Source organism: Podarcis muralis, chromosome Z (genome assembly GCF_964188315.1).
Source record: "Podarcis muralis chromosome Z, rPodMur119.hap1.1, whole genome shotgun sequence".
NCBI classification, from domain to species: domain Eukaryota; kingdom Metazoa; phylum Chordata; class Lepidosauria; order Squamata; family Lacertidae; genus Podarcis; species Podarcis muralis.
The window spans coordinates 29,388,698-29,410,863 of NC_135673.1; the positions used below are offsets into that span (position 1 = coordinate 29,388,698).

The window sequence follows — 22,166 nt, forward strand, 5'->3', positions numbered from 1 at the left end:
CCAACTTCATACATCCCAAACCAAGATGCAAACTGAAACACAGCTCCCCTTTGAAATTCACACTTTTCTGAATTTTGCAATGAAGTTCTCAAACAAAAAAAAAAATGTGCACCAAAAGTGTATATTAGTGAAAATAACATTTTAAGAAATACATATATTAAGAGAACGGGCATGAGAACACATACTGATTTTCATGCAGACCTTTTTTTTGCAGGGTTGTTGCTGTTTTGTTTTGTTTTGTTTTTGCAATGTGACGAACCAAGCTTAAGATTGGGAACAAGAGAAGTGGAGAGAAAGTGAAACTGATGGATTCATCCATCCCTTACAGAATGTAATATCCATTGGATTTTGCACTTCTCCAAATTTTGCAGTATAGTTCTCAGCTCAAAGAAGTATCAAAATGTGTTTGTGTTTAACCACATATTTTAGAATAAAATGCATTTTAAAATGCATACATTGGCATAAAATATGTATTTAAATGCATTTTTGAGATAAACTATGCAATTAAGGATCCTTTAAATCCATGCTTCAATGTGTATTTCACTTTTTTGTTCCTAATAGACTCAAAAGATCACGCAGCTTCTCTATGAATCTTCATTATCTATTTCATAATATTTATGTACCGCTTGAATGTAAAAAACAAACAAACAACAACCTCAAAGCAGAAATTGTAGCAATTTATTTCTCTTGGACAAACATACCTTTTGTAATTTTATATGGTTCTGTTATGGAAAATGCAATACCGTACCAAAAAAATAAAAATAAAATAAAGACTAAAAGCCAATTTCTGTACAGATGTTCTTTCTAAAATCAAATATTGCAGATTAATGTAGAAACAGGATGGAACAGAGTTATGGCTAAACGCATGCAAAATTGCCATAAACTGGAAACAGATTGATCCATCCATCCCTATTTGCAAGTAGTGTGATGCAGCCCTTGTAGCAGAAATGCAAATGTTCTTTAAAATTCATTTGCAAATAAATAAATAAATAAATAATACCACCCTGACTCAGAAACAAATACGCTTTATGGAAGCTTATTTCAAATAGTCTCCAAAACTAACACTGACATATATTTCGGCTACAAAGAAAAGGAACATTGGACAAAGAGAATTCTGCTACATAATGCTAATGGAATGAATGCCTTTAAATGGGGGTAGGTGAGAAAAAATAAATGCACATTTGATATTTGAAAAGAATTTCCACCGTAATTAAATTAAAATTGGTAGATAAAAATGAGATTTCATAATGTTCTGGTGTTATATTGCTATCAATATTGGGTTGTGTTGCATCCATGACAACAGGATGGAAGGTTGCTTATAATACTATTATGTTACATCCCACAGCTGAATGCTAATGCTGTGATGCCAAGGAAATCAAGTTTCAAATCTGGAGTCGGTGAACTTGCCATTGCCAGACTCAGAATTATAAGGAAAGAGCGAAAGCTAATAGGCACAAAATATCAAGAGTGGTTATCTTTTCAGAAGTCCACCATTGTCTGACAAACTGTGTTTTAACATAATGCAAATACAAAAAACAAAAAAAAACAAAAAAAAACAACCCATAAGAATTTAACAGGATGGTCCAAATCAAGGATTCCCCATCCACTTAAAAAAATGAAGCAAAACCCACAGCTCTAGCAGCACCAGCAAATTACGAAACTTAACTCAATTTTCTTCTGCACACAGTGAGAATTGATCATTTGGTTATCCAGAGAAAGAGCTTAAGAAAACAAATGGAGATTCTTCCGTTTTGCTCATGGATCCCCTTCCTCTTTTCCCACACTGCAATTTAGTCTGGGGAATATATAAGCCCAGGAGAACTGCCATTTCCTAGATAGATGTAATCCAAAAAGTGAGGTCCAATCCAGTCCTTTATCCACAGTAAGCCTTTACACAACATTGGGGGAAGCTGCAGCCCTCCATATGTTATTGGACCCCAATTCCCAACATTCCTGATCATTGCCATGCTAGTTGGGAGTTGTAGTCCTACAGCTTCTGAAGGGACGCCATTTCCCTATCTTTGTTTAAGAGGTGTGCATGTAATCATAATTGGATGTATGATTCATTCTCAGGAATTCCCAATATTTTTTAAGTCCATTGCATGGACTTCATTTGTGCAGAGAGGATGTTCTCTTGGTAGCAGGTTTGTTTGTTTGTTTATCGCCTTTTTTGCCAAGGCACTCGGTGTGGTTTACAATTTAACAATACATGTGCATCTTTTTAAAAAAAAAACAACAACAACACCCAACTTTGGGTTCATTTGATGTGTGGGTTCTCACCAGCTCAAGGAGAGTTTTTTTCAGGTCAGTAACATCAGCATGTGCACCGTTGGAGATTGGCTAGGTATGTGCATGTGCACATTAAAAATCCCAAGGTCAAGACAATGTGACTGTTGGATATATTTACTGTGCGTGTAGTCTTCCACACAGCCTAGCAGAGCAGTTAGCTTTGGGAGCCCAAACTGCTGAACCCACATGCAACAGTTCAATGCACTTTAAGAACTGGAGATGAATGTTGAGAGGATACTGTGGTTGATTAACCTGCTGAGCATTATGAGAGGCCTGGGTTCATGCTGAGGTCACATCCATACCATAAAGTACTTTCATAACACATTAAGAGTCACAGCTCCCCCCTAAGAATCCCAAGGACTGTAGTTTGTTAATGGTGCTGAGCAGTCCTAGTTTTCTAGAAAAGGAGGTGTCAGAACTCACTATGAACACTTCCCTTGTTCTCTTCGAATGGCAATGGTGCCCACTTTGAATGCATAGCGTTGATGTGACTTGAGAACCAGCATGGTGTGACAATTAATGTCAGGCTAGGCCTGGGAAGACCTGGTTTTGAATCTTCACTCAACCATAAAACTCACAGGATTACCTTGGACCACTCTCTCTCCCTTTGTCTTTCACAGTGTAGCCTACCTCAAAGGGGAAAGAATGAAAGAGGAGAGAATAATTTATGCAACCTTGAGTTGTGGTTCGAGGACCTGACCCCCGCGAAGTAAAATGAAGACACAGGGACACGTGATATAAGGTTAATGGGCTAGAAAAAGGCCACAACTTTATTGATTACAGCAATGAAAAGGTATTGGCTTAGGCATTGGATCGCGAAACAAGTGGGTTTATTCACCAGGGGTTCATCACCTGTTGATGCTAATCCAACTATAGGCTCACCCCGATGTCACCGAGGGTCGTGCCATGGCCTCCCGCCAAGCAGGCTTCGGACGGAATACACGACCGCCAGATTCCTTTAACGGAATACCCCTATAAATTGAAGGCATAGGCGATGGCCACACCTAGCACTTCGACACACCACAACACATTATTCCAATGCCTAACCTACCCACCAATACCACCAAAAAGTTGTGACGATTGCTACGAGGTAGGCGAAAAAACCAAAAAGCCTAATGCCAAATGGAAAAACTCCTACCAGGCCCCCTGGGCAACCGGGGCGACCAACCTAAGGTCCATAGCAAGGCCAATGCCCTAAGCCCTAACTCAAAGGGAGTGGAGGGTGGGTGACTCGCACAGGACGACGAAGAGAAATGAGGCCGGAGGAGAGGCTGGCACTGCAGCATAAAGGCTGCTGGACACGCCCCCCCCCATGGCACCTGGTTGGACGGCCGCCGGGGGGGGGAGCGTGAGTGCCAGCCAGGTGAGCTGGAGGCAGGGGGCAACGCCCCCTGCTAGGAGCGGTGTTCGGGCTCCCGTCCACAACCACTCCCCTCTCTTTCAGGGAGGAGAGTCTTTCCTTGGAGAAAATGTGGCATGTGTGTGTGTGTTTACTTGTTTATTTCATAAATTTATACAATGCCTCATTGTAAAATAAAAAATTAAAAATCCTCAAAGCAGTTTACAAAAAAATATGTATGAAAACCTTTGGTTTCATCTCCAGACCACACAGGCATGTTCAGCATTTGATCACTGCAACATCAATAACTTACATGTGTGAAGGTGGCATCACATATCAAATGCCATAGTTAGTAGGAGCATTCATCATAAAAAGTTGCCCTGGTGTTTCCTATGTTAAATGAGGTGTGTAGTGTGGAGGTTCATAGAAAGACCTTTTTGGTGGTGGCTCCACACCAGTGTATCTCCATTGAGGTGCATCTTTGTATTCTTTCCTTGCTAGACTCCTTGTGGCCAATGATTTAAGTCATTTTTTGATATTTTAAATTATGCTCATTGTACAATTCACTAACATTATTTTCAATTTTTTTATTGTGTATTACATCTATATGCTACCTTGTATTTTTTTGCAATATGGGACCATTCTTTGGTCTTTTAATAAAATAAATAAATTTTGCAAACACTTCCTTGTGTCAGTGCTGAACCTGCCACCTCATCTTCATTATTATTTCACATTTCCCAGGACTGGCATTAAAAAATGAGTTTCTGGCTCACATTAACCCCTTACTTGATGCTGCAACAGATACAGGAATAATGCCAAATATATCTCTAATATATTTGTTTCCATTCCATCCATCAGTGCATAGCGTCATTAGAAACACATCTCCCTTTTTCAAAAGAGAGAGAAAGATGTTACAAGCTGAACTGAGGCCGATGGAGAAAGATCACTCGAATTTGCTCATTGATGAACTTCCTGGGAGAAGGCAGACACTATCAATATCATTGACCTTTGTGGGTACAGATGCTGTTTCAGCATCTGGCCCTACAATTTTGAAATTAAATAGAATTGCTTTGAAGGCACAAAAATCCTGTGATGGGGAAGGAAGTTGTTTGCCTCTCACACAGTCTCTGCACTTCCCCCCTTTCCTATATGACAAGGTTGTTATTTACCGTATTTCATTTTTGTTATTTATTTCATTTATTAATCACTTCCTATGAAGCATCTCAAAGCACATCAAAAATAAAAGAACTGCATGCAGTTTAAACAATTGCATATAAAAAATTAAAACAAATCCAAAAATAAAAGGAATTTCAAATCCAGTGCAGATGCCCATTGAAATAAAAATTTTCAGGTAAAAGACTTGTTGAAAGAAGAAAGTCTTCAATAGAAACTGTAATGACAGTGAATATTGTGCCTGCCTAGAATGTAGCAGGGGAGAATTCCAAAGGGTAGGTGTCACCACTTTAGATGTCCAGTATCAATATTATTGTTGCATCTCACCCCAATCTCAAAGCAGTGCGAGATACCGGGGTTCCAGGCGCTTACCCAGACTTTGGTTTCCTGGGAATGAGGGACAGTGGAGTCTTTAGGATATATGGTTCATTTACACATCTATACAAACTTAGGCTGTGATGGAGGGGCCCCCAGGATTAACACTCCAAGAAGATGTTGCTTCTCCCAAGTCACAGCCTTGGATTCCAACAGAAATCAAGCATGGCTCTCCCTCATAGACTTCAGCCTGCCACCTGCTTCTAGCTCTCTCACACAAGTCTGGCCTTTGTCCTCACCAACGGCCAGGTAAGGGAAGGGGGCCCACCCATTTGTCCTCTGGCACAGAGACACTTCCTTTGGTTACCTTAACAACCCGTACTTAGGGGGCCATTACCTCACAAGGAACCTAGCCTGGCTATTCAAACAATTGAATCATTGCTGAATCCAAGAATTGGAAGAGGCTCGGGCATACAGCTTAATTCCACCCCCCAAACTCACATCATCATCATTAACCCATCCTTCACCCCAAGGTCCCAGTGTGGGTTACAACATTAAAACACAGTATCAAAAACAATTTAAGACAACTTGCAATCACAAAAATAGACACCTAAAGTGTCTAAATCCAGGATAAAGAGGTGTGTGATGGGTTATCTGATGAGATTATACTTGCTGGATGTGCTTTCCTGCAGAGTATGGTAATTGGTTGGGTATATACTGTAAGGATGAGGTAATCTTTCAGGTATCTTGGTCCTGAGCTGCATAGGACATGGTATTCTTGATGTTCTCACAACCAGAGCTGCACTGCTCATCCTTGACACTCCCACCTTCATTCAACTTACAATATATAATACAGTGGTACCTCAGGTTACATACGCTTCAGGTTACAAACTCTGCTAACCCAGAAATAGTGCTTCAGGTTAAGAACTTTGCTTCAGGATGAGAACAGAAATCGGGCTCCAGCGGCACGGCAGAAGCAGGAGGCCCCATTAGCTAAAGTGGTACTTCAGGTTAAGAACAGTTTCAGGTTAAGTACAGACCTCCGGAACAAATTAAGTACTTAACCTGAGGTACCACTGTAGACGTTTTTTTTATAAAGTAGTATTTCTTGGGGATATGCATGACATTCAGACACATTCGAACATGATCCCCTCATCCTGAGGTGAAGTGAGATGCCTTAGATGGAAGCACTTTGTAGTGCTTCAACAATTCAGATTTTGAAAAATAAATAAATGCAGGGATGCACGTGTTGAAAACCAAAGAAAGAATCTAACCTTATCACAGCACCCAGGTAGAATGATGGCCAAAGAGACAACAAACACCAGAATGGGGAGATAGTGAAGGAACAGCTTTGTCTTGACTGACAGATCAAGCTTGTGATCATTTTACATGGAAAGTAAATCACTCTTAGTTTTCCCAGCACTAAGGGCACTAAAAGTGCCCAGTACTTGGGGTGATCTGAGCAATTTGGCAGGTTTCCTACCCAAGGGAACCCCTCTTGTGGCCACAGTTTTCAAACCAATTGCCCAAAAAGCACATGGAACAATGAAGTGATTCCTTTTTTACTTACCCAAAATTGTAAAAGCAGTCCTTGTGCAGAAAACCACTATAGGTATCTTTCTGGACTTTAGCAGAAGTTGAGCCCTCAGAATGCCTACCAAATTTCCACCAACTTCAAGCAAACAACAGATTTTAAAAAAATAAAAAATCAGACTTTAAATGCCTAGAATAAATGCCCTTGGATCTATTTGCTTGTGATTTGGCAGGTGTTTTTCACTGGAGGGGCTGCTGCAATTATCACCCGCTTCTCTGTTAAGGTGGGAGGAATTCCAGTAATGAAGGAGAGAATTCTCCAAACTGAATCAGGGGGAAGGTGGGAGGGAAAGAGACTGACATGAGCTGAATCAGGCAACCTATCAATAACCTCAGGCTGAGGTGGGTGGTTTACCAGCATACTAAATTAGGATCCAGACCAAAATATGGATCAACCCATATTCTCTGTGGGTATCTCCCCAAATGATTATCCACCAGGTTTTGCAGGCATAAGACTCCTTCAACAGTTGTGTTTATCATAATCTTAGTCAATTTATTTTATTTTTATCCTGGTCTTGTCTTAATAGTTCAGGAAGAGCACCCATAGTTGTTTTCTTTCTCAGAGGCAGAGGTAGACTAGGCTGAGAGACAATGAATGGGCCAAGGACATCTAGTGTTATGCCAGTGTGGTGTAGTGGTTAAAAGTGGTAGACTCGTAATCTGGTGAACCGGGTTCGCGTCCCCGCTCCTCCACATGCAGCTGCTGGGTGACATTGGGCTAGTCACACATCTCTGAAGTCTCTCAGCCCCACTCACCTCACAGAGTGTTTGTTGTGGGGGAGGAAGGTAAAGGAAAATGTTAGCCACTTTGAGACTCCTTCGTGTAGTGATAAAGCGGGATATCAAATCCAAACTCTTCTTCTTCTAGTAACCTGGGGGGGGGGGGGCTAAGCAGGGATTTGAAATCAGGTCTCTCAGTTTTAAGCAGTTGTAGAAGATGTGGTGGAGCTGCACCACACACCTGACCACGATCCAGCTGGATCACTGCTGTTTACCAAGATGGATAAAGGGAGAGGTGAGGCAGGGGCGAGGTTTGTGTGATGCAAATGTACAAAAAGAAACTAACCTGCCAATATGTTTGCACCATGCTGGATACATCAATGCCTCCTCCTTCCCAGTATGTAGCAGTAAATGCAACTAGTGGGAGGTCAGGTGAGCAGTGCAGCCCTACCATGCTGTCTGCTACTAGATTTAGGACCTATGCACATGGCTAGTCAATGTGGTGCCTTCCATATATTGTTGAACTGTAACTCTCATCAGCCCCAGCCAGCATATTATACATAGGGTACTGTGGAAGGACGTGTGGATCCAGAATTGGCCTCCACAGTCACTTACAGACTCATTGTTAAAACCGTGTTTATGGAAGACAATCTTACTCAGCTACGAGTGATCGCCAAAGAAGAAGACACATAGCTACTGAAAATAGGCCACTGTTTTTTGATTTTTTTAAGAAACAGAAATGTGAGACATTCTCTTTTAAACAGGCAGTGTATCCAGTTCAGAGATTCCAAAATAATGGGTTAAAATGCAATGGCTGGTCAATGAAAGATAATCACTGAAAGAGCTTGGAGCAGCAGAATACAGCAAAGAAAACCCAGAGAATGATATGAATATAGATGATGCAGTTCTACTGCTGAACCAAAGCAGGGTTGACCTATAAGATGACTGGGTAGGAGGTCTCCTGGGAACCATCATTAGGCTGAGGAAAAGCAAGGTATGTGTAATGAATGAATAGGTGTAAAGGCATTAGAATCTAAGCATTCATACCAATGAATTTTCTCACTGAATCAACCTAAAATGTTTAGCTCAAAACAGAAACACTCTAAAAACAATAGTTATCTTTCAGCACATTGCCCTGGTACCACAACTGGATCCTCAGATTCATCTACTGAGTCTATCGGAAACCGGCTGGGTGTAGAGTCTTTGGTTGTTGCTGTTGTTCTACAGATGTGGCAATAATTTCTACATGGGTAACTATATCTTGTCAATTCCTATGCACATTAAACTGCCTGGCAGATAACCTGTTGAAGTCTGAAGTCCCAGATTGGGTTACTGCAAGTGGTAGACAAATCACCTTATTTTTTCCCCACTTTAGTTTCATACATGTATGCTTGATCTTAGCTTCTCTCCATATGGTTTTCTGTAGATTTTAAATGAATTTTTTTTTATTTAAATCATTTGCATTTTCCCCAATACAGTGGTATTTTGGTACTTGAATGGCTTGGCTCCCAAACAAATCGGCTCCCGAATGCCGCAAACCCAAAAGTAAATGTTCCAAAAGTAAAATGCGAAAGTTTTTCGGAAGTTGAACATCTGACATGGCTTCCGCTTGAGTGTAGGAAGCTTCTGCTGTCAATCGGAAGCTGTGCCTCGGTTTTTGAAAGGCTTTGGGAGTTGAACAGACTCCCAGAACTGATTAAGTTCGAGAACCAAGGTACCATTGTATACTCATTTTGCATGCACCTCCCACTAAAAAATATTTACCCCCTAAAATATATATTTTTATGCATCCATCATCTCTAAATTGTATGCATATCCCTTACAATGCACACATGTTTGAATAAAAATGGCATCACAAATTTTGAAGAAGTGCACTATCTGAATGATAATTTTATATCGATCCACGTAAAAGTCTGGGAACCATGGATTAGATGAGTTTGACTTTGAAATCCAGACTGAATGAAATTATCCTCCATCTACAAGTCATCCTATAAATTAACAAATTCCCCATCTGTTTCCTACTGGATGCACAGAAGCACAAAAGGCCCTGGAATGGTGATCCACTTCTCAGGATCTGGATTTGAAATAATTTTGCATAGATCAGTGACTTGAAAACTGATCTGTATATCAGTGTTGAATAATTAAATTCTTCAGTGAACCTTCCCAAGGATGAGTTTGGAAACTGGTGATGTGAGCTAACTTCAAATTGGGAGAGATCAGAATATGAACTCCCTCTATATGGCAAAGAACCTTGACAATCAAAATTATTTAGAACATTTGTTGACTGCTCAATCAACATAGTCCTTTGGGTGATTAACACAGAGTTCAAACAATATACAATTAAATCGTTAAACTATTATAACGATAATTAAAACACTTAAAACATTTTTTTAAAAAATCAAATTGATTTCTTACCTAAAAACCAATGCAAGCAGAATAACAGCATTTAAAGCACAACATAAGCAATATGTTTCAAATGAAAGTATGGCAGCAGTGCAATCTAGAAATTAAAATAAATACTTATATCTAGAGTAATTAGTTGTGTTTCTGATCCATTGAAATCAATGGTGAACTTAGTCATTGAATTCAATGGAACCTAAGTGCATGTAGCTTAGAATGGATACAAGTAATTGTAATTATTTGAAGGTTTATCTTACACTGTTACCCCACTTCATATTATTTGTACTGAGTTTTAAATCCTGTTTGACTGCAATTCGATGCACACCTATGTGAGAGTAAGCCCAACTGATAATAGTGGCGGTTAAGGTAAAGGGAACCCTGACCATTAGGTCCAGTCGTGACCGACTCTGGGGTTGCGGCGCTCATCTCGCTTTATTGGCCTAGGGAGCAGGCGTACAGCTTCCAGGTCATGTGGCCAGCCGTTTCTGGCAAACCAGAGCAGCACACGGATACGCCATTTACCTTCCCGCCAGAGCAGTACCTATTTATCTACTTGCACTTTGACGTGCTTTCAAACTGCTAGGTTGGCAGGAGCTGGGACCGAACAATGGGAGCTCACCCCGTCGGGGGGATTTGAGCCGCCGACCTTCTGATCTTCCAAGTAAATGTGCTGCTTGTCTGGATCCAACATCATGCGCACCCCTGGGCTCTAACTAAAGGCTATTTTCTAGAAGCAAAAGTTTATCAGAGGGTAACTGCTGAGAGAAAATTCCGTAGGGTTCATTCAAACAAGCAAAAAGGCATGCTTTATCATCTTTCAATAGGTCTCTTCCACGGCAAAATGTATGCAGGGAAATGTAAAGTTTGAAAAACCTTTAGGCCCAGATTCTGTCCCCCACCCCAGTCACACAAGCTTTCCATATGTGGGTAAATGTTGGCAATGTGCCCTCATATAAAGACTGCTATCCATGTGGGTTCTGAGACAGTACAAGCCTAGGAGAGGACTATACCATATTCCTTCCTCCAGTTTGAATCGCCTCTCAATGTGCTGCAAACACCCCTTTGCGATTATAACACTAGCCCACAGCAGCTCCCTGTTTGCCTCGCGGTAGCTAAGCTGGCATTGTGGCATCCAAAAATGCACATATAGATTACATAGGCAGGCCTCTAAAGACAGATAGGCCCACCTGCTAGAGAGTGGTATTTAAATGGCAGGACAAAGGGAAGGGAAATTGCCTAAGGGAGTGGGATTAGGATCAGGTGAAGGTTAATCAAAGGAAATGACAGTTAAATGGTACTCTGGGCTCCTGAGACTGTACGTGTGCATTTCGCTGGAAAATGTGTTGTGGGTTTCCCATAAAGAAATATATATAAACAGAAGCAAAAATAATGGATCAAAAGGAAACATAATTTTCACTGCTGCCCCGTCAAAACCTTCACGGCTGGTTTCAGAACGTCCATCAGCACAGCCCTAAATAACAAGCAGAACAAAGAAGAAAGCCATATTACAGACAGACAGACACACACACACACACACACACTGCTTTTTATATATTTAAAAAAATATATATCTGAATGAAAAGTAGTATCATGATTTGGATGTGGATTTCACACAGCTCAGTTCCCTTAGGAAGTGTGATTGGATTGCAATCTGAAATATTCACATGCCTAAAAAGGAGGGGGTACTGGTCAATACTTGGAGATGAGTGCCGCCGCCACCCCCACCCCCATTTTAGGCTTGTGGGTTAATCAGGCTGCAGTCTTCATTTGGGAGTAAGTCCCTTTGAACCCAATGGAGTTTACATATTGAGTTGGTAAAGTAAAGGGACCCCTGACTATTAGGTCCAGTCATGGCCAACTCTGGAGTTGCGACGCTCATCTCGCTTTATTGGCCGAGGGAGCCGGCATACAGCTTCCGGGTCATGTGGCCAGCATGACTAAGCCGCTTCTGGCGAACCAGAGCAGTGCACAGAAACGCCGTTTACCTTCCTGCTGGAGCGGTACCTATTTATCTACTTGCACTTTGATGTGCTTTCGAACTGCTAGGTGGGCAGGAGCAGGGACCGAGCAACGGGAGCTCACCCCATCGCGGGGATTCAAACCGCTGACCTTCTGATCGGCAAGTCCTAGGTTCTGTGGTGTAACCCACAGTGCCACCCACGTCCCTTATCTTGAGTAGGTAGTTACAGAATAATCTGGAATCAAACTCACTAACATTCTTTTTTGAAGAAGCATAAGTTACACATAGACTTTTCACAGTAAGGGGAATAATAATAAAGCATAGTAAGTTTTACCTAGTGATCATAAATAGAATGTGCAGGGAGAGGAATAAGAAAATAAGGTAATCTTCTACTAAACCTCTCCACATAGTAACCTGGGAAATTGGAGGTTCAGTGGATTTTGCATCTGAGTTGACAAAGGAAAAGAATTCATGCCACATCAAATGAAAACAGTCTATTTTTGACTTGCCTCTAAGGTCTAAGGGCTCTCCTTTGCTGTATTAGGTGTTCTAAAATCTTTCCAAGCCACTCCTCCTGAGAGCTGGGGTGGTAGGTTAGATTTCCAATGAGAAGCAACTGTGAGTCTGTCTGCAGCTAGAAGCATGAATTCTAAGAACTTATCAATAATTGAGGGATTTCTGCCCCCTTCCAAGGAGTGGAGTACCAGAGCTGGGGTTGGCATTTGAGTTGTCATCATGGATATATCAGAAACTAAAGACCAAAACTTCTGAATGACGCAGCAATTCAACCACAGATGACGTAGCATTCCAGGGGAACCACAGCCTCCCCAGCATAGACTAGAGTGGCTTTTTCAGCTTTAGTTGAGTCCAATGACATCTCAATAGCATTTTTAGAGTAACTTCTTGTATTCTTGCAGATATGGTTTTTAACAGGGCTCTGGACCACAACATTTCCCAGTCATGTTCCTCTGTCTGAATACCTGGGTTACTCTCACAAACTAATCTCAGTCCATGGGAGGAGCCAGATTCTATACAGAGTAGATATTTGTATATATTAGAAGCTAGGCCACTTTGACTGGAAATTGCATATGAACAAAAGGATTTTAAAAATGTCAAGCAACAGAGCCCTTCTCCTTTATAGAGTAGGAATATACTTGAGTTGGAGCCAATTATATGGGACATATTTTGCCCGATGGGTGGGGTATAAATAATAAAATTATTATTATGGTTATTATTATTATTATTAAAGTTTTCCAAAATGTGTCGGCCTTTGGGCAAAATATATTTAGTTGTATACATTCACCTTTTTCTCCACAATAGGAATTTGTGATGTTCATCATTAAAGCAAAAGGCTGGGTGATCCAAAACAGGAGTTAAAGGCAATGTCAAATGAGCATATGTGATTGCCATTTATGCCATATTCAGAGGGTCAACTGTAGAAACACGTCACTTATTTTGTTCACTAAAGTTTTTCAGCCTGATGTGGCTTGTGATCCACCACCACAAAGTAACCTATCATGAAATCTTAAAACTGAGGCACAGATTCAATTAAAGCAAAACAAAGCAAAACAGTGTTGCGAACCACTACTGAAATAGGAGAACATGAGGCAAAATACATCAAATGCATTATTCATTATTTGCAGTATTAGAAGTATCCACAGTATTACAAGTTATTTACACAGCTCTGGTAAAGCCTAATCTGTTTCCCTCTCTGGTACTAATGAAATATGGCATCAGATCTTGAATCATCCTATTACATGGCCTTGCAGGAACATAAAAGGTTAGGATCCCAGAGTTATTAATCCTCAATCGTTTTGACAATTGATTTTGAACACACAGAACAATGCGCTCTTTTCAACATACAATCAGAAATGCTCAAAATTAATTGATTTCTCCCATGCACACCTGGCAGCAGCCAACTTTGAAACAAAGATGTGCATTTGTGTTTAGATGTGCTGTTTTGTCAGCATTTGGGACTGGATCTTCTTGTAAAAAAAGCCATGCCAATTCTACAGAGAAGGGAAGCTTACTTGGGGTATAGGGATGGACGAGGAATTTGAAAAGCTCCCTTCCCCCATGCATACACCACGCTTGGTGAGTATTGACTTTTTCTTTTACTCTGTGCCATAATGTCTGATCAGATCTATGGACACTGGCTACAATCCAATGCAGCGTTAAGAACACTTAAGCCCTTTGAAATCAGCTGGCTTATAGACACTTAGCTCTGTGTTGCATTGTGGCCTCTGAGGCTGGAACCAGATATTATATATGCATCCAACTCTGAACATAAGAACATAAGAAGAGTCCTGCTGGATTAGGCCAAAGCCCCTTGTAGTTCAGCATCCTGTTCTCATAGTGGCCAACCAGATGCCTATGGGAAGCCCACAGGAAGGAACTGAGCACAGAAGCCCACTCCCCGCTTGTGATTCCCAGCAACTTGTCCATACCCTCCAATGTTTCTCCACTGAAAACAGGGACGTCCCATTCCATAATGGTAATTTTACTATTTATACCCAACACATCTTACTGGGTTGCCCCAGAACTTTGAGCAGCTTCTAACATATATAGAAACATAATAAAACATTAAACATTTGAAAAACTTCTCTGTACAGAATTGCCTTCAGATGGTTTGGAAGTCGGATCACTCCGTACCCTCTAACATTTCTCCAATGGAAACAGGGGCATCCTACTATGCCCTCTGACATTTCTCCAGTGAAAATAGGGACATCCTAAGGGAAAGCAGGGTCAAATCAGAAACCAGGAAGGCTTCTCTAAATCAGGGACATCCCTGATAAAATAGGGACAGCTGATCATCAAGACATACTGCCTCTGACAGTGCAAGAGAGTAGCTGCTGATAGCCTTGCCCTCCAAGGCAACTGCGTGTCTCATCAACCCCTCCCCATTTTGTATCACTCACTGCAGGGAAGAGGAGCAAGTTTCAGCCCAAGGGCCTCATTCCCATTTAGGCAACTTCTGAGAGGCTGGAGGAAAAAGTGAGCAAAGCTATGAATCTGAATGTTACCTTCATACTCTAACTTGGTTTCCACACACACACACACACACTTCTGTCCTCCATTCAGGCAAACAAGAAACACAGTCTGAATTCAAGGACACATTCCAGCCCAGCAAAAACACTCAAAGAGTGTCAAAGCAGAGCCATGCAACAGTGATGAACTTCAGGCTCTCAAATTTCAATGGCGCCCTGTGCAATGCTAACAGTGCCCCACCTCTTGGTTCCACACCATTGTTGTGGTGCCCCCTGCAGTGTGGCAGCCAGTGTGGCTGAACCAGTTGCGCGACCCTAAAACCACTTCTGTGGGGAGGGTTGTGGCCTGGGAAAATAATATGGGGTGTGGCTTGGGGATAACCTGAGGCAGAGGCGGTTTTAGGGTAGCACGACCAGTTCAGCCGCACTAGGCACTGGCACCACAGTGGGAGCTGCAACAGTGATGTAGAATGGAGTGCAAGAGGCAGGAAGTGCCAAATTTTAGAATCACACAGGGCGCCACTAACATTTGGGAGCCCAAAATCTGCCGCTATCTGAGGGACAGAGAAGGCTGGAGGGCACATTTGGCCTTTGAGCTTGAGGTGATAACTTACGATAACTTTCTCAAGTCTTGACAACTGGTTGCTGGCAAGGTAAGGAAACATTCAGCATCATGATGTCAAGATGTAGCAGTTGCTGCTGAGAGCAGAGTAGAATGGCTACTTAGGTATCACCAAAAAGAGAGGACAAATGAGGACGCTGATTTGCATAATATTCAAACATGATAGTTTCTATGCAGAGATGCAAATGTATATGGAAGCCCCAAAGCTGGAGAGTGGAAGCTGCCAAACTGCTGCAATCAGTTCTAAATTATTATTCAAACTTGTGAATGTTTGACTGTATTAGTTACATTTTACATGCATGGAATATTTCTTGGAGGTGTGGGTATGTGGAGTTTATTTGTTATATGTATTTTCAGAAACTGAAAAGTGGTTGTTTGTTAACTTTATTTTTCAGTTTATGAAAATACATATAACACTTTTTTAAGACTTAAAAATAAAACACCAGTTGTTGGGGCAGCATCTATTGCAAACCCCTCCCTGAGGGTGATTCCCTGCATAAATGGGAACCAGCTTGAACGTTAGCCTCACTTACTGCTAGGCTGAATTGTTGATTTGTTGTTCACAAATAAACATGGCTGTTGATGCCTTCCTCAATAAAGCTGCTTCGTGGTTTCAGGGTAGGCCTGTTGCAAGGTCTTCTCATACAGTGAGTACATTTATAAAAACTTTGAGGCTTCATCAAGTGGTATATTAATTAATTAACGCTATTCCCAAACTTCATGGGATACTGCACCATCTGGATAAAGTAACAATATATACCAACTCTCATTCTCCACTGGTACTGTAACATTTGAGAGTCAGTAGGTACTTCTGAATGATGAATTGATTTCCAATGAGGGTGTTTAAAAAACAACAACCAGCTGACTAATCCTGGATAAATGCAAACACTCATATTAATCTTGTTCTTTTCATTGGCAATATCTCAAAAGGCATTTGCCAAGCCATCAGCCCCTTCCAACTATAAAATAATGTTACGTTTCTGTATCAAGTAGCTATTTAAAAGTTCAAGCCCAGGCTACGCTTCTTCTTTTTTTGCAAACCTTATCAGAGTCACTTATAGATACTGTACTTATCCAAAAGACACAGCCCCCTCTAAAACAGCCTTCTTCAACCTGGTGCCCTTCAGATGTTTTAGACAACAACTCTCATCAGCCTCAACTGGCATAGCCAATTGCCAAGCCTGATGGGAGTTAAAAGGCAGCAGGTTGAGGGAAAGTATTCTAAATTTTGGTCTGCATGTCATTCTTGCTTCTCACCTGATAATAGACAACTAGTTGAAGGTCTAGCAGAGTGTTCATTAGGATAGCAATAGAAGCGATGTATTTATGTGCATTTTGCGATTTCATGCTTGTGAGTCACCACAGAAGTGGCGCCAGGCTTTGTTCTCTCTTTACAATGTCCCAGGTCTCATCCCTTGAAACTCAGACCCTGATGGGTCTGAATAGAGTGGACTGTGGCACTTCAGATAGTAACTGGTTGCATGTGTCATGTTCCTCTACAAAACTCTCCTCACATGTAGAATACTAGCACAGGAGGGAACAGACTGGGACAGAGCCTTTATCTCTGTTGTACCAGTATGGAGGGTATTCCCCCTGCTTCCCTTATCTGCTGTTCAAAGTACTTCCCCCTTCCTATGACTATGTTCCATCACAATATTTAAGATAACCAGGAACACCCTCATAAGCTTACTGTCCATACAGTAGCTCAGTTCTACAATGGCACACCAAAGACCCATAAGGCTGGGTGTCCTCAGGAAATAGCTGAAAATATTTTTGTGACTTTTGGTGGCCAAGGAGAGGGCAAGGTGGGGTTTAAATCAACATAAACCACTTTGTTACCTGACAGAAGCACTTGGGTTGGCTCAGGCTACAGGAAGTATAAAATGAAATGAAGTGCTTTGGGGACCATTTAAAGGAAATATTGTTCCTGTTATAGGATGTTTGCATTTCTCCTACTTTTTATGAAGCTATCTTAGGGGGAAATTGATGAGAAGTTCTATGAGCTAATGATTGTTCTTGTAGTGAAAATATTCTGCTTTCCATCTCTGCTTCAGAACAGCAATATTGACGCTAAAACTTTTTAAAACAAAAACAACACCAGAAAATGTAACTTTATGTTTCTCAAAAGTCCATACCTGTTCCTCTTAAGAACACTGAAATTGTTAGGTCAATGTGTATGAATCCAATTGCCTATCTTCATCTCAAAAGCCTTTAGCTCCTCCAAGAAAAAAATGAATGCCACTTACAAAATGAAATTGAGGCTTCTATTTCCCCCTCATTTGAACTACAATGCACAACCAGATAGGGTTGGGAGAGAAATTGATTACGTTGATTAAGCTCATATATTAAAATGAATGTAACAAATCTGCAATTTCTGAAACAATATAAGAGCTGAAACACAGCCATCCTTAAAAAAATTGCACATATTCATTTTTTGTGATGTTCTCCAACCAATTAATGTTTGCAAAAAATACATATACAATGGGAAAGTATGCACAAAAATGAATATATTAGTGAATATAACCTAGAAAAATGTGTTATACTAGGGGGGGATTGCTTGCAGAAATGTACATTAGTCAAACCTACATACAAAAATGTGTTTATTAGGAAAAATGTGTAGTAAAATGCTGGTGAATTTTCATGAGAATATTTTTTAAAAAAATCTAATTGCTCCAGAAATGTGGAGAACTGCATTTAAGATGGGAGAATGAGAAAATTGACAAATCCTTCTATCCCTAGCAGTGGGAGAGGGGGCCCCCTCCAAAGCATTTAGAAAAGGAAGTGTTTAAACATGTTTCCATTTTATTTCTTCCAGAGATTATAATGCATAATTTTTGCACAAAAGTCAATTACATAGCCCAGTGATTTACCAGCAAAGCTGGTCAAAAGATATTATCTTAGTGCCAGTTAATGTGTGTGACTAGTTACAAGACAAAATAAATCCTTCGGAAATTACTTTTTTAAAAAAATGTACATAAGAAAATCTCAACCAAAATGACAGCCCTAGTAAATGGTTTCCATTTACCAGAGAGAGTGACAGCTTTTTCTTCCCTAGGAAATCACTGTCCCTTTTCTGCCTTTCAGAGAAGTATTTTGAGGAGAGACCTTAGAAATAAAAGTGTGTCTGTGTGGTTATGAGTTAACAGCTTTTCTGGTTTCAGCAGTGGTGTGTGACATCAGAGCAGAACTTTGGGGCAGCTGTGCCAGCCCCCTCCCACTCAGCAAAATGAGGGCCCCTAAATGTAGCAAGCCTTTCTTACCACATTTTGAAGCAAGTAATACCTATTAAAAACCTGAATAGGGGGAGAGCAGAAGACCATTAAGTTCAGAGCTAAAATTACCTAATCGCACCACTGGGTTTCAGCCTATGCATAAACAGAAATGTCCCATAGTGTTTCATCCAGGAAAAGGGGAATGGGTGCATCACAACTCCAGTACAACCCCACCATAGCCAGTTGGATCGCTCTGCTATTTCTGTCAGACGCATTAATCAAAACGCAACATTCCATCACCTATAGGCACCAGGCAAAAGCTTTCCTCTATGACCTAAGAAGTGGGTGGGATGATTTTAATGTATTTCTTTTTCTCCTTGGTTTTAATGCATCAGGGAGGGGGAATGTTGTCTGGTTGTTTGCTTGAAAGCCACATTGAGTACATCTGGGCAAGATAAAGCGACTAACAAATTGTAATAACAATTGTGGGAGAAGCAACACCTCCAAGGGAACAAACTTGAAGCTATCCCATACTGCACTGCATTGAATTTTCTCAATATGCAAAAACCTTCTGGGCCTGTCTTAAAAATATGGACTCATCCATTTCTTGACAGCAGAGTGTGTAAGGAGGAGTGTGCACAAGACCAGAATGGATGTTTGTAAGTTTCTCCACCCAAAATGGTCTCACGTTGCACATTAAAGAGGTATACTCGGAACTACTCAAATGTCTTTAGTTTTTATGTGCCAGAGCAGTTTTCCTGGGTCTTGTCTCTGGGATGACACAGAAGGAATCATGATCAGGGATTAATATTTTAGAAGAGATTACCATTACAAAGGAAAAAGCAAAGCTATTGACACCGTGCAACCTTCCGAAAAGGACATTCTGCTGAAATCAGATTCAAGTCATTGGATACAAGCAGCTGAGAGTTCCCAAGCCAAAACAAAGAAAGAATAAAGTTTCAAATACCTTTTCCCACCCTCTTCCAAGAATGTTAAATAATTCTGGTGTATTTTGTCCTGAAGTGACTTATTGTACAATTGACAGACTAGGAATGGGAGCAATTTGACTTGAAACGTTTTAATGCTCATGCCCATCTGAGGAATTACTTCATGGAATGAAATGGCAAAGGTTACTAACATGGTTCCTTTAAAGTTGAGTTGATGCAGGGAACTAGAAAAACTTGCACTTTCTGGATAAAATCATACCCTCTGATTACAGGCTTGTCTGTCACATGGAACTTTCCCTCCACCATCCCCCCCCCCCATGGTTTCCTTTCCCTCAGCATCCCTCCCTTGTGTTTACCTTATATGGTAATCTTAGAGGAATTTAGAGATTAACCCTATATACAAGAAGCTGGCATAAAGCAAGCCAGTGTAAGTTAAGACAGTGTAAAGTTACACCAGATCCAAACTCTATTCAGCAGTGGCCCTGCTGCTGATTGAGCAGGCTTCAGACTGGCAGAGGGAAAAGAAGCCTTTGAAATATTGTTTGAGGTGCACCACCCTTTTTGCTGCCTTAACTTATACCTAGTTTACAGGTCACATGACTGAGCTGAACCAGTATAGGATCCAGCCTAGGTCTCCCTTATTTGGTTCCTCCCCCACAATGCCCCTATAGCACTCATTTTTCAGAGCTTAAACCAGTTTACGATCCATTGCACTCAGCTCAGCCAACTGACTCCCAACTGAGTCAGGATGGAGGAGATACACTGTTGCATCTCTGGCTGAGCCAAGGATAAGGGAGTTAAGCCAGCCTAGTTCAGCTGTGCCAGGGACCTCCCAATTCAGCTGGAGATATGCTGGATCCTAACCCTTTCATCCCAGTGGATTTTGCTATAGGATTGCTCCCTCAACGTAATTTTTTTAACAGACACTTGTCTACAGCATATAGATTTGGATTGCGAAATCACCACAAGGCACCTCAGAAGTCCTCATTTCGGCTCATGCTGAGTAGTTCCAAATCCTGTTCTATCTCTGACAAACTCAAAATCCCTCTGAGGTGCACCCCAATTTGGCTCAAGATTCAGGATTCATCCAGATCCCAAGCACAACCCTAGGCTATTGTTCCACACCCAGAAGATACCTCATGGAGAATATTCAACAGAATTAAAACTCCAACTGAAAACTGGCACTGTCCTAACTTATTTGATTCTTATAGTATAGAGTCAGAGCGTGTGTCCAGTACACTGTGGCCATGCAAGGACAGGGTCCATGCCAGGGAAAAGAGGTGAAGAAGATAAGGGAGAAGCACCCTGGTCACGGAAGCTGCAAGTGACTACATTTCCCAAAAAGTCAAACCAGAAGTAGACAAGCAAAAGGATACTTACTGTGTCAGCAGTATTGAGATTGTGGCCTACCCAGGAAGGACCATAGCTCAATGATAGGAGGTCTTCTTTGCATTCAGAAGGTCCCAATTTCAATCCCCAGCATTTCCATGGAGCCATGAACAGCAGCTGGCAGTCAATGTAGGCAATACTGAGCTAGATGGGCCAATAATCTGATTCAGTGTAAGGTGTCTTCCTTTGATCCTAAGAGCAAGAAAGGACCTAGTCAACAGTATGAAGGGTAAAATGAAATGGGTGCAGCTTTGAAAGCTGTTTATCAGAGATGAAGGATATTAGGAAGGACCACTCACTTGAAGGCTTTTGGCAGAACTACATATCACTTATCTAGGGATGACCAGATCCAACATTTCTGGATCATGTTTATGTAGCAGTGCTTCGTAGATAATTTCCCCATTTCACTCAGATTTTTTTTGCACATGTTTACAGGAAAATTTCCAAGAGCTATCGTGTGGATAAAGCACCAGAATTAGCTCTTAGCAAACTTAAAATGAGAACTGGGACTTTGAAGAAAATATTTATTTATACTAGTAATTATTTTCCCTCAGGGATGGTGGCAATTACTTGGACAGTCAGGCACAAGAATGAGTTTTTAAAAGGACCATTCTGTGCTAACCTCTTTGACTTCAGATTGTGTTATGCACTCCCTTGAATTCAATTAGGTGGCTCTTAACACAGAATCTGAGAGTAAAATGTCTTTAACTAGCTGTTGACAAAGAACAGTTCCTGATAAATGCAAACATCAGTGCACAAAATGCTGGTGGTGCTGACAAAGATTTTAGCAAGAATGTTTAACAATTACACTTAGAAAATTTTGCAATATAAATATGTAATCCACTGCAGGTGGTGAACCCCATAAACCTATTACAATTTGCCATGTTCACATTCTCTGGTATTCTGTAGGCCACATTATATGTCTTTTCCCCGCCCTTCTTTAATGCACCAGTGAAAAACATTACCCACATTTAAACAACCTACACACACACACACAAAATGAAAAAAATTGTAAAAAAAAAAAAATCTCCAGCAAAGATCATTTATACATCTGACAACCTTTAAACCCCTAAAGAAAAGTTGGGGGAGGAAACCTTACTGCTCCCGAAGAGCTCTTTGGTGGAGCAAGGAGAATTATGAGCAACAGGAGAAATACTGGTAATTAAGACAACAATATATCTATATCTCACAGCTGACACAGAATGGAGCTCCAAGTTAGC

General features: G+C 41.0%; 1 long non-coding RNA gene across 2 annotated transcripts in view; it reads right to left on the reverse strand.

The window, feature by feature from the left end:
• Positions 1–22,166, reverse strand: part of LOC114589029 (uncharacterized) — a 97,041-nt gene that overhangs the window by 20,368 nt on the left and 54,507 nt on the right. For both annotated transcript variants that reach the window (XR_013391268.1, XR_003704565.2), the window contains exon 3: positions 20,938–21,138. This is a non-coding gene — a long non-coding RNA (uncharacterized LOC114589029). The remainder of the gene's footprint in view (positions 1–20,937; positions 21,139–22,166) is intronic.